Here is a 12,672-nt window from a genome sequence, read left to right as displayed (position 1 = left end):
ACAATGAGCACTAAAATTCAACATATGAACTCTTGTAGTCAAATACTCAAACCATGTCTAAACCATAGGGACCCCCACCCAAAAACATGTGTCAGGCCAAAAAAATCAATAAGGAAAGGATTTATACAGTCCTTTTGCATTTTAGATCAAATAACTATAAGGTGAACTGATTACCTTGCACTATTTATTTCCTGTCAATAGAGTGAAAATGATCATTTCATGTTATTGAGCTATCAGAAGTATGGATAAAAAGGAGGATACAAGGTGTCAGTTTGGCACAAAGTGAGATGGCTTCCACTTGTCATTACTTCATCCAAAACGCAAGTGTGTATCAGAGCTTTCCAGCCAGTAGCCTAATTGAGGTCTCAGCAGTTCTTGTATAATTTGATGTTGTCCCTCTCTAAAAACAATGAATACTGAGTTTCTCACTGATATTATCTAAATTAAATGTAAATCAACAAGAAAAGAACATGTAAGCTGGCAACTTAATAGGTTTAGTGGAATTTTAAATCAACTAATTACACAAATGGAAGCCATCTGGTAAAACAAAAAATGTAGCCAAAAAATGGTTAAGATCTTAGCTTTGTAAGTCACAGATCTGTGTTTCAATCCCCACCTCTGTTAACATCAGCTGTCTTATATTGAGCATGTTAGTGGACATCTGTTGGCAGAGGCTACCGGCTAATCATCACAATTATTTCCACTTCTACAAGGTTCCTGACTAGACTGTATCTCCTAGGCCTTCATGCAGTTAATTACAGCCATCTGACCTGCTCTTGCTGATGGGACATGAACACAGAAGCTGCAAGTGGCCCTTGGGGATAAGGCTTTCCAAACAGACATTTCTCCTCTATTTTCCTTTCTTTTTTAATTTTAGTTTTAATTTTTTATTAGGTATGGATATACTCAGTATGTAAGCATGAGCCTCTGTATTTACAGATCTCTTATTTGGGGGGAGTTGAGTGTGCTCACAGTCCATCACTTTCACCTTTGTTCCGATTTCAGGTTCACAAGAAAGCAGCACTCTTGCTCATTTCCCCAATTTTCTATGGTTTCAGCTGATGTCCTGGTGAAGTGTGATGGGCCATTTCTCTCCTCAGGTCCTGCTTCCATATGAAAAAGAGAAGCAGATTCTCCAATGGAGTGTGAAGTCAGCACAGGTTAAATGAGATAACCATTGTTAGTTTAGAGAGAATTTAATGGTTGTAGGCTCTCTTATAGCCCAAGATTGGTTGGGACTTGATATTGGAGAGCAAACTCATTCTCTGTATCATTTTGACTTGTTTCCCAGTTCCAGATGTGTATTCCGTTCCACTAAGCAAATATGTTAGCCAATCCAAGAGCAGTTGGTTACCCAATATGGCTTGTGCCAATATTGCACTTGTCTGAGCATCACATCAGGTTGTTTACTTCTGAGTAGCTTAGACCTCAAGTTACTCTGACAGATGTTGGCCACTTTCCCTCAGTAGCCCAGGTAGTATCTGCTAGCACTAGTTGGGCAGTCTGGGGACTGGCTCTTCTCCAGATTCCAGTCATATCTTTCCATGCTCTGTACCAACAGCATATGGTATCTTTGGCAGTAGGGTCTTACCATTAACCTCTGGTGGGTAATCAAGTGTTTTGACAGAAGTCTGGGTCTCTCTGATCAACAGTTCATTGTGGGTGTTAACCATATCCTGGTACTGGGAATTACAGGCCAGCACCAAGGGAAAAGAAAGAAGAAAAAGAAAGAAATATAAAAAGAAAATAAACTAAGAGAAATAGGAGAAAATTAAGTTTAGGCTTCATCTCACCCTCTCCGGGGCCCTTTGATTGAGGTGTTCACTGTAAGGCTCTGATGAGGGTTCACCCTTTTAGTCTGTCTTCCAGAGCATAAGACTTTATGGTGCCAGTTTCATTTGGATTCAGTTTTGTGTAGCATATTCACCCTTACCCTCCCCTCAAGCCCATACTTTCCCTATTGTCTGGTCCTCAGGATGCCTATTGTGTATGTTCGCATTTGAAGCTGATCTAGGTTAGGAGCCACAGATTAGTGAAACCATGCAATGATTGTCTTTCTGTGATTGCGGATTGGGTGAGTTCATGGAGTATGATCTGTTCCAAGTTTGACCATTGTTCTACAAATTTCATTGTTAATAATTAAACTACCTTATGATGCTGCTATTCCATTCCTGGGCATATACCTGAAGGACTTTATATCCTACTACAGAGATACTTGAGATACTTGTACATGTATATTTGTTGCTACTTCATTACAATAGCTAGGAAATGGAATCAACCTAGATGTCCATTAACTGATTACTGGGTAATGATGTGGTTCATGTACGCTGCAGGATGCTTCTTGCTATAAGCCTTTATTGCACTTAATATACACATTTCTTTAAATCAGACCATAATAACATACTACCTGTCTTCACTTACACTTTTTTTGGTTGGTAGTCACAAGTATCCTCTTAAGCTACTTGAAGCTAATGGGAGGAGTGCTGCACATTGTGGGCCCCTCACACCATTATTCCTGGAACTCCATGGAAGTAGAATGTGGAAAGCCATCACAAACCTTGTAGGTGCAAGAACCATATCTATCAATAAGTTGTTGGTGTTGAAAAGATTTCTCAAAATGGGTCAAGCAAACTACTTCATGGATTATCATAAAAATAAAATGAAATGCTTATCCTGTATAGCAAAGTATGTAGCAAACATGAGAATTCCATGCTGCCTTCTTTTTCTTATGATTGCTACTAGCCATTAGTTTTCAAATAACATTACAGATTGTCACAGATTTAGCTGCTTAAACAATATCCATATGCTGCCTCCCTGTTTTTATAACTGGAAATCAGGCACAATGCAGCCTAGCTGGGTCCTCTGATCCAGCTCTCCCAGAAGACAGATATGGGCAGAATTGTGTCCTTTCTAGAGCTGGCTCTTGGGCAATCAGTCATTTCATGGAATAAAAGTGTCTGTTTCCTCACTAGCTGCAAGTTGCAGGGAAACTAGCTCCTAGGGGCATCTCTTTGTTCCTTGATGTTGTTGGCTGTATCCAGATCCAGCCATGGGTCTCAAATCTCCATGCTGTGAATCTCCATCCTTCCCTTCAGGAGTGTCTTTGATGCCTTTTCTTATAAGGTTTCCTTCATTAGGTTGGTTTCACCCGGATAATTCAGAGTAATTTCTATATGTTAAAGTTCATAACATTGATGACATGCTCATCTCTGCCACAAATAATCTTGGCTTTCTTACCTCAGGGTCAGGAAAATTCATAATATCCTCTCAGCATCTGATAGCACTTTATTCCTTTACTTTCCCTGTAACATATTAGAATCTCCCTCAGGATCCTCATAGGATAGGGCCAAATTGTTCTCATTCAAAATGTAGTGCCTCTTAGAAATCATCTGTTTGTGCTATCCACATAGCTACCTTATTATAAGTATTTTATTCATAAAAATCATTTCAATATATTTTCTTGAATGTTATTTCAGTCTTTAAAAGGTTCTACACATAAGATGGTGTTTTTCTTCTTACCTTATAAAATCTGGAGACTATCAAGACTTTTTTTTTCAATTCAGCAGTGCTTGCTTGCATTATAACATGCATTGCACATACACTCTCAGAGAAAATATGCTGTATAAATGCAAAATAGCAATTCATTCAACTAATTCATGGCTTGCTGTGATGGACTGGAATTAATCTGTAAATGATCTATTGCTGAAAGACACACTGAATGAGGTACAATTAAAAGAGAAGGAGAACAATCTGGTTGAAATATGTAAAAACGTTATTATATTCAGCAACACTACTTAAAAATGGTCATATTAACAAGGCTGGATTTAAACTTTTTTAGTGACCAGAGATATAAGTTTAAACTTCAGGTTTTAAAATATTGGGAACATGATATCATTATAACAAAGTCCTACTGTATGTCTATAAGCAGAATGACCTTTTGTATATTTGAATCTTACTCTTTTGAAACATTTCTTATTTAACCCTATATATCCTAATACTTTAAATTCTTTGAAAATATAAACCATCATTTGACACTAATGAATTAGATTCTGTCTACAAATTAACATTGTAAATTAGGTGCTATGGCCACTTTTAACAGAGAAATGTATGCTTTGTTTTAAATATTTTGCTTATTTGCCAATATAGGAGACTGAGAGAGAGGAGAGAGAGAGATGGAGGGAGAGAAAGAAAATGATATGTCAGGACCTCTTCAAAGTGTTCAAGTATATAAATGAAACTCAGATTTATTTTTTAATCTATGGATCAGCTTGAAAAAACAAAATTTACTATTCTTTCTAAATAAGCAAAAATTTCAAGTAAGTTTTTTTTTTTAATTTTATTTATTTATTATTTATTTGAGAGTGACAGACACAGAAAGACAGATAGGGAGAGAGAGAGAGAATGGGCGCGCCAGGGCCTCCAGCCTCTGCAAACAAACTCCAGGTGCGTGCGCCCCCTTGTGCATCTGGCTAACGTGGGACCTGGGGAACCGAGCCTCGAACCGGGGTCCTTAGGCTTCACAGGCAAGCGCTTAACTGCTAAGCCATCTCTCCAGCCCTCAAGTAAGTTTTTAAAAAGTCTTGCAACCACCAAATATCTTCCCTGCATGTCTTTCTCCTTTTATTTTCATTTGTTCATCTATGCTTCACATACATTTAGAATCTTACATTAAAAAAAACTTGTCATTCTAACACACATCACTGTTAAATGTCATACTGTTATCACCCTTTTTTTTGTTTACCATATTTTTAAACCATCTTCTGAAATTGCCTTGATTTATTGAGTATGTGTGCACATGGGTATGTGGATGCAAATTTGAGTGTACATGTAGACTTGCTCCTGTGTGCACATGCACATCCAGGTAGAGGCCAGACAGAGGTCAACTTCAGCTGGTGTTCCCCAGGTGACCATTTATATTTTCAGAGAGAAAATCTCTCACGGGTTGAGAATTCTAAAGTAGATGAACTTGACTGGCCAGCTAGACCCAACAATCCATATGCATTTGCCTCCCCAGTAATGGGATTATTGATGAACACCACCACACCTGGATATTTTTTTCATAAGCTCTGGGGATCAAATTCAGGTCCTCATGATAAAGCACCAATAATTTTATGGGCTGAGCTATCTCCCCAGCTTCACCTTGCTCTTGTATGCACTGTTTTGTATGTTTCTCTTTTCTCCTCACAATTCATCTGTTACATGATCTCTCCTTTCAAGCACTTAATCAATATTAACTGTTCCAAATTTCCTCTTGTCAGGATAGCTATGTGAGTTCTGCATTTAATACTCAGTAAACTGCACACTACACCTCACTCATCATGGTCTCCTGACCATTTTCTTTCCAATAAATTTATTATTGAAATGTATGAGTACTGTCTAGTAAAGTTTAATGTTTTCTAATTTGGCAAGAAAATATCCATTTCTCTTATTTACAATTAACTTTATAAATAGGTGTTTAAATCCCATAGCTTTGTGCATAATAGTTACTTTCCTCTTTTCATCTATTTTCTATTTAAGGTAATACTTTTCTTATGTGTAGAATTTCTCATAACTCTTATATTTGATTAGTCAAATAGTTTGTTTTGATATCTCTATTGTAGGCTTTTTTAAAGTTTATGTTGATTTTTACTGACTAGTTAGTTAAAAGTGATGACTAACTTGTAAAAGTGACATTTTCCTATCAACATTTATATATGGACGTGTGTGTGTGTGTGTGTGTTAATAGAACCAAAATCATCACCATTAAATACATGGCAAGGATTAACAGTAACAGAGTATATAATGTTTGTGATATTTTACTGAAATAGAAATATATATTTATGAAAAATTCCTATAAATATTATATATGTCTATATTTAATAATTAATCAACTGCTAATAAAATATACTTATAACTGTTTATACTATAAAATACATACTTTTATGTTAATGTGATACCAAAGGAACAAACAAAACTATAAAATCCATACTTTCTAGACATTATTTTTAACAAAGTAACTTACAATATTCACACTGTTTTAAGATCAGCATGGATTAACTGAGCCTCAGTTTTGGATTTTTAAAAGTGAAAGCAACAGTAAGTGTCTTTCTATTTTTTTCTTATTAAGGTAGGGCATTATTTGTCACATTTCAAGATTCATCTATTAATTTGACAAAAATATTATCGTAATTTTTAGCTTCAATGCATGACAGTATGTTACTTATATGTGTGTTGTACAGTCAATACCTATTATTATTATTAATTTTTATAACTCTAATGGCCAATGAAATAATATGACAGGTGTTTTTTTTTTTAATTCTTCATGTGTAAGAGGCAGGATTAATAAAAAAGTGAATAAATAAGTTCAGGATGATCCAATCACCTATTAGACAAGTATAAGAAGAAATCAAACTCTTATTTAAAAAAAAGAAATGAAAAGATTAAATATATTCTTGTTTTTTAAAAGAAGAGAGAGAAGGAATGTGTACACCAAGGATTCTACACATTGAAAATTAACTCCAGATACATGTGCCACTTGGTGCATCTGGCATAAGTAGGTACTAAGGAATTCAACTTAGGTCATTCAGCTTTGCAAACAAGTGCCTTAACCTCTGAGCAATCTCTCCAAACATAAAATTATTCTTTTTAATGTTTATTTATTTATTATGTATTTATTACTTATTTTTATTAGTTATGGACATACTGAGTAAACATCACTTGTTGATACCATCTTTACCTTCATCCCTGCCTACCCTCTGAAGGGAACCACTTCATTGGGGTTGCAGGTTATCCCCATGGGGAGTGTGAGTTGTGCATTGTGGGGGTAGCCATTAATTATGGGAAGAGGTGATGTCTATGTGTGTAATGTCCAAACCTATGGTTCTAACAATATTTCTGCACTCTCTTCCATGAATTTCCCTGAGCTATGTTGGGTTCATTTTAGGTATACTTCACTGATGGGCTCCTGCAAGTCTCTGTGTCTCTGGATCTCTGATTTTGTAAGAATTGTGTGTCTTCTGTGTCTATCTCCTTCACCCTTGTGCTGATATGAGGTTCTAGAAGAAAGCAGAACTGTTGCTCATTTCCCCAATTACTCTATGGCTTCAGCTGGGCCCTAGTGAAGTGTGATAGGTTGATACTGTCCTCAGATTCTCTGTCCATCTGAAAAAGAGAAGGAGATTCACCAACAGAGAGTGAAGTCAGCATCAGTTAAATGGGATAACCATTGTTAGTTTAGAGAGAATTTAATAGGTATAGGCCCTCTTGTAGCCCAAGATTGGTGGAAGCTTGATATTGGAGAGCAAACTCATTACCTGGATGATTCTGACTTGTTTCCCAGTTCCACACATATGGGTTCCTTTCCAGTAAGCAGATCTATTAGCCAATCCAAGAGCAGTTGGTTACCCACCATGGCTGTGTGCCACTATTGCACTTGGGTGAGCATCATGCAAGTTGCTCAAACAGATGTTGGCCGTTTTTGCCCAGTAGCTCATGTAGCACGTTTTGACACCAGATGAGCTGTCTGGGGACTGGCTCTCTTCCAGATTCCTACCAGGTCTCTCCATGTTCCATACCAACAGCATATGGTGTCTTTAGCAATAGAGTCTTACCATTAACCTTTGGTGGGTAATGAGTGTTCAGACAGATATCTATCATTTGGGAAACCGTGTAGGTCTCTCTGATCAACAGTTCAACATAGATGTTAACTGCATCCTGGTACTGGGAATTACAAACCAGAGCCAAGGAAAAAGAAGGGAAAAAAAAAGATAGGTTATATAAAACAGATAGAGAAAAGAAAGAGAGAGAGAGAGAGAGGCCAGAGAAAATTAAGGTTAGGCTTCATCTTACCTTCACCAGGGCCCTTAGATTCAGTTATTCCCTCTAGGGCCCTGATGAGGGTTCACCCTTTTAGTATTTCTTCCAGGATATAGGATTTTATGGTCCCATTTCTATTTGTGTCCATTTTTGTGCCCCCTCCTCCTTTACTTACATGGTGAGATGTGTGGATCTAGTTTCACATCCCTGCACATGGTTATCCAGTTTGTCCAGTCTACATCTACAAGGCCTTTGTTGAAGATCAAGTAGCTGTAGTTACTTGACCTGAAGTCCAGATCCTCTATTCTGTTCCTTTGGTCTACGATCCTGTTTTTATGCCATGATCATGCTTTTTTTTTGTTACTATGGGTTTGTAATATATGTTCAGATCAGTTATGGTGATGCCTCCAAAGGTGTTTCTGTATATTGCTTTTGGTAAGGTTGCCACTTTCACAATTTTAATTCTGCCTATCCAGGAACATGGGAGGTCTTTCCAGGTTTTCAAGTCTTCCTCAATTTCTTTCTTGAGAGTTTTTTTTTTTTTTTTTTTTTTTTTAGTTATTTGAGAGCAACAGACAGAGAGAAGGAGGGAGGGAGGAAGGGAGGGAGGAAGGGAAGGAGGGACAGAGAGAGAAAAAGAAAGAATGGGCATGCCAGAGCTTCCAGCCACTGCAAATGAACTCCAGATGCATGCACCCCCTTGTGCATCTGGCTAATGTGGGTCCTGGGGAATCGAGCCTCAAACTGGGGTCCTTAGACTTCACAGGCAAGCACTTAACTGCTAAGCCATCTCTCCAACCCAGCCATCTCTCCAGCCCTCTTGTGAGATTTTATATTATCATTATATAAGTCTTTTACATCCTTGGTTAGTGTTATTCCAAGGTATTTTATTGTTATTGTTGTTGCTATTAAAATGGAACAATGTCACTAGTTTCTTTTTCTGTATCTTTGTCCTTTGCATATATAAAGCCTACTGATTTTTATGCATTGATTTTGTATCCTGCTAGAAGGAATTAATCACCTTGAGAATTATGAGTTGGATGTTGTTGGGTCACTTATGTATAGAATCATGTCACCTGTGAATAGGGCTAACTTAACTTCTTCTTTTCCAATTTGTATCCCTTTTATTTCATTCTCCTATCTTATTGCTTGGGATAGGACTTCTAGTACTATGTTGAAGAACAGAGGTGAGAGTGGGCACCCCTGTCTTATTCCTGATCTCAATGGGAATTCATTAATTCTCTCCCAATTAAGTGTTATTTGGGATTCATGTCCTTTATATATAGCCTTTATTATGTTGAGATATAAACCATCCATGCCTATTATTTCCAACATTTTGATCATGAAGTAATGTTGTTTTATGAATTGTGGTACACCTGTGTTTGGTGCATAAAGAATGATGATTATGATATACTCTTATTGGATCATTGCCTTGATAAGTAAGAAGTGGCCTTCTTTGTGTTTTTAGATTACTTTTGATTTGAAGTCTATTTTATATGATATTAGTATAGCAACACCTGCTTGTTTCTTATTTCCATTCACATGGAACATCATTTTCCACCTTTTTCCCCTGAGGGTGTGTCTGCCTTTATTAGCGAGATAGGTTTCTCAAAGACAACAGATTGAGGTGTCTATTTTTCTGATCGACCATAGTAGCTTATGTCTCTTGTTGAGTGAATTAAGGCCATTAATGTTTAGGGTAATAACTGTGAGGTATTATTTAATCCTTGCCATTTATTGGGCTGTATGTGGTTTGGTGTTTTCTTGGGCTTTTTAGTTTTCTGTGCCTTCTTTGAGTTTGGTTATTGTGATCTGCTTCTTGTAGGCACCTGAGGTTGGTTGTATAACTCTTGTGTGGAGAATTTCCTGAAGAACTCTCTGCAGGTTTGGCTTTGTGTTCATATAGTTGTAGAGCTGACTTTTGTCATGGAAAGTTTTTCTTTCACCACCTGTTATGAAGGATACTTTTGCTATGTACAGTAGTTTAGGTTGGAAGCCATAGGTTCTTAGATTTTGCAGTGTTCCATTCCAGTCCCTTCTGGCTTTCAGGGTTTACATTGATAAGTAATTCTGATGGGTTTACCTCTATATATAATGTATTGTTTCTTTCTAGCTGCTTTTGTGATTTCTTTTTGTTATTGATGTTTAGAATGTTGATGACAGTATGTCTTCGGAAATTTCTCCTTTGGTCGGGTCTGTTTAGAGCTCTGTTTTTGTATCATGATGGTACTCTCTTTGGAAAGGGTGGGAAAGTTTCTTCAATAATTTTGTTGAATAAGTTATTCATGCCTTTGGTCTGAATTTTTTCTGCTTCTGTTATACCACTTATCTGAATGTTGGGACATTTAAGGCTGTCCCACAGTTCCCTCATGTTCTGTTCACAAGAATTTTTGAACTTATTCAAATTTTTGGACTCACAAACTTTTTCTTCTGTCTTGCCTTCCAGGCCTGAGGTTCTGTCCTTCACATGACTGATTCTGTTCTTGATGTCCTTGAGAGATTCTATAGAGGTTTGGGCTTTTTCAATTTGGATTGTATTTTCTAATGCCTTTTTATGTATAGTATCCATCCCTCTGTTGAATTTTTTTATGTAATTTTCTTAATTTTTCTTGGAATTCGTCGTTGAATTTATTTATTTCTTCATTGAGCTTATCCAGCTGATTATTGATGTCCTCTTTTTTTTCCCCCTCCTTCAGATCACTTAACTATCTTTGGAAGATTTCCTGGCTTACTTACATTAGGTCTGATTTAGCAAGGACAGCATTCATACAGTTGTGGAACCTTTGTTTATTTTCTGCTATTTCTACTAATTGCTTGTCCACAGTCACATAGCTTGTGTCTTCATTTTGGGGCTCTGATCCTGTTGTCTCTTCATTGTTTTGATTATAAACTTCTATTGTGTGGTTGGGCAACCTTGTTGGATTTACTTCCATTTGATTTTTCATGTCCTTCCTTTTGTGCTGTGGTCTCTCCATCCCAGTGTGGGAATCTTATATAATCCAGGAGGAAGCTATAGCTTACCCTGAAAGTGTTTTCAGTGATTATTATCTTTTACATTTGACTAGATTATGCTTCTGATGGCAAAGAGACCTGTTCAGGCAGGAAGGGTGTGCTTAGCTCCGGTAGGGACTCAAAGACCTGGTGAACAGGCTAGTTGTCTGGTGGGTTGGGATATGGGACTGCATGGACAGGTGGCCTGATGGAGTGGGAGAAGCGGGGAATGGGACAACATGGTCTAGTATTGTGGTGGGGTGAGGAAGGGGGGCAAATGGGACTGCTGGGGGATCTGGTGATGCTGTGATGGAGGGTGTTGGATGGGATGGCTTGGGCCAGTGATGCTGTGGAGGGAGTGGGGGGAGGGGGCTGGTGGGAAGATGTTGCAGTAGTCCGGTTGCAGGAAGAGGGAGGAAATCCATGGGATGGAGGGAAAGAGGAATGCAAGCCACCTGTCTCAGTTCCCCATAGCCTGCAGGTAGTGCAGGAGAGAACTTGGTTTGCAGGACAGCTGCTGGCACTAGCGGCTAGGATGGCTGATTGAAAGGCTTGGGGGATTAGTGGGCTACCAGGAAGTGTGAGAATCAGTGAATTCCCTACTTTGCTCCTCTGCACCCTACCACTGGAGGTCTTCTAGCATCTGCAGAACCTAAAGACCCCACCGATCTTGCCTTTCCTTCCCTGCAAGGTGAAGTGTGGCTAGGTGGATGCCATCTGGAATGAAAGTCAATATATTCTTAAAGATTTACCTGTTACCTAAAAACCTTGAGGACAAAAGTAAACAATTTGTATAAAGGAAAGTATTGGGGAAAATAACAATTCTTTGAATTAGTATTGAGTATACCAAATCTTCCAAAATGAGAAAGTTAGGTTTTCTAATTAATTAAAAATACAAAGTTTCACTACATATAAATTAGATGGACTGCCCAGTTACTCTTTATTACAACTGAGATTACTTTATTATCAAATTTATTCCTAAACAGCTATCAATGATAGTGTTGCAGAACTTTAAAGGTGAAATTAGGAGGATCTGTCTGTAATTCCTACTAAAGTTAACAAAATCTAAGATATCATCCTGTGATATGTGTCCCAGGTCAACAGCCTCCAAGAACATGTGCAGAAGAAATGTGTCCAAGGAATAGAGGAAGTATAAAAAGGCTATATTATTTTTAGAAAAAGAAATCTAATTCATGTCCTAGCCCATTCTTCCAATTCTCAAAGCAATTGATATATGGCTTAGTACTTGGCTGGGTTTTGAAAAAATCTAATCTGTTCTTACCATCAATATGTAATTAGATACACTTTCCTCATCAACCAGTTCTAAGTTATTAGTTTGCTTGTTTAAAACAAATAAAATTAAAAACAATGTAGGGAATGAAGGAGTGATGCAAGAAGAGAGGTCAGAGAAATTAAAAAAAGAATACCAGCAGTGACTTTGAACTTTGAATTGTGCTTTAAACTTCTGTAACAAAGACTGCAGTATTAGGGCATCAATAAGACTCTCCTCAGAAGCAGGATTAAAGTCTCAGAAAATGGCATAGTGTGAATCATCTCTGCGTGAGGAAAATCATTGTCCTTCAATAAGAAGAATTATAAAGAATTGTAGTACCTTTGCTGTCAAACGATTAAACAACAACAAAGAAAGATCAAAGGGCAAATTTCACCTGCCATATTTGAAATCTCAGTTTTGATACCATTGTGTAATAACAAGAAACCTGAAACAATCCTTTCTTTCATTTTACTCTAGCCCCATGTTAAGACTTGTAATAGGACAATTTATTTTCAGACATAATTTTCAATGTATAATGCTTATTTATTAAAAGTGAAAAAGATATTTCAAATATTTTCTTGAGAATGTTGCCTGGAACATTAGGTTCATTAATA

This window comes from Jaculus jaculus, chromosome 6, assembly GCF_020740685.1.
Source record: "Jaculus jaculus isolate mJacJac1 chromosome 6, mJacJac1.mat.Y.cur, whole genome shotgun sequence".
Lineage (NCBI taxonomy): Eukaryota > Metazoa > Chordata > Mammalia > Rodentia > Dipodidae > Jaculus > Jaculus jaculus.
Note: the sequence above shows the minus strand (reverse complement) of the source record.